This window comes from Priapulus caudatus, unplaced genomic scaffold (assembly GCF_000485595.1).
Source record: "Priapulus caudatus unplaced genomic scaffold, Priapulus_caudatus-5.0.1 Scaffold3278, whole genome shotgun sequence".
In the NCBI taxonomy this organism is placed as follows: domain Eukaryota; kingdom Metazoa; phylum Priapulida; class Priapulimorpha; order Priapulimorphida; family Priapulidae; genus Priapulus; species Priapulus caudatus.
Window position 1 is genome coordinate 16419 of NW_014580339.1, and position 1639 is coordinate 18057.

The following is a 1639-nucleotide window of genomic DNA, read 5'->3' on the forward strand; positions in this document are numbered from 1 at the left end:
CCAACTCCCGTACAGGCCTCGTCAAAGCCGCCAGTGGAGCGTTGCAAAAACGTTGCAGCGTTGCGGCACAAAAATGAGGTCACAAAGAGCGCCGGTGGGTGTTTCCTGGTTCTGACAGCCATTTACATAAACTGCGCGACAGGAGCAAACGCGAGAATTTCGTCAGGCTTTGTGTGATTTCGCGTGACACAGCTCGGTTACGAACACAGACAGTATGTTTTTATAACAATTGAACACTGTCCTTCAAATAGAAACAAATATGGAGTAGAATGGTGGAATATTTGTGTTGTATTCGTGTGAAATCAAGCGAGCATCAAGCGAATTTTGGCAGCTTGCTTTCCTACCTGCTATATATTTATGTCAGTGTGCAGCAGCAGCCAGCGTTTGTTGCAGATGAGCATTTGGACAGCATAAATTTTGCAGGAAATTGTCGGCAATAATACTAGGCCGTGGCTACGCGACCGGTTCCGAACGAGGAGCCGCTAGGCTACGCGTCCGGACATCCATCTCACACAGTGATCTTGCGACACGTACACGCATGATTGCGCAACGGTACGCTATGCTGATTGCCGAGTGTGTGTGTGCGTGAGACAGAGAGAGAGGGAATGTGTATGTGTGTGTATGCGTGAGAGAGAGAGAGAGAGAGAGAGAGAGCTAGCGCACGTGCGCTCGCGCACGTGTGTGTGAGAGAGAGAAAGACAGAGAGAGAGCTAGAGGTGTGTGTGAGAGAGAGAGCTAGAGGTGTGTGTGAGAGAGATGGAGATGTGCGTGTGTGTGTGAAAAAGAGAGAGAGAGAGCGTGAGAGAGGACGGATAACAGGATAGATGGCAGCAGTGCATATATTGTATATTTTTGGCAATCAGCAGAGCGTCCCGTTGCGCAATCATGCGTGTACGCGAGTCACGCGATCACTGTGTGAGTGGATGTCCGGATGTGTAGCCTGGAGGCTAGGCGACCGGTTCCGGACGCGTAGCCACTGCGATAATACTAATAGGTGAAAGAGAGTATACAAACATTGAGACTTTGGTAGTAAATAAATTTCGTATTTATTTAGCATTTTATTTTATTGAAACGCTCCAAGTGCCTGTGCCTACACTGGCACTTGTTCGATCTGCCTAGTGGGGTGCAAATCCACTTTAGGCACCTTAGGTATCACGAAGTGATGCACAGATTTCTGTGTATCATCAACTGATGCACAGAATTACCGTATATCAAGGAATGATGCAAAAACCCTAACCCTAACCCTAAATTACCGTATATCAAGGAATGATGCAAAAACCCTAACTCTAACCCCAACCCTAACCCTAACAGTAACAGTAACAAAAAACACACTTCGTGATACCTAAGGAGTAAGGACCAAGGTTATACTTTATGACTTAGGGTTAGGGTTTTTGCATAATTCCTTGACAGTCTGCAGCCCGGATATCCGTGCGAAGCGCGCAAACGCCGCGCAGCGGCGACACCATGACTTAATCGCTGTCTATATTTAGAACAATTTCAACGGTTATGTCAAATCGGCCTGTAATCGGTCAATTGAGGAGCTGTGGCGATTGCAGAAGCCTTTCGACTTTGCACGTAGGGCGAGAATAAATCCAAATGCTCGTTTTTGTTGGTGTGTGTCTCGGCGCGCGTCGTTTTC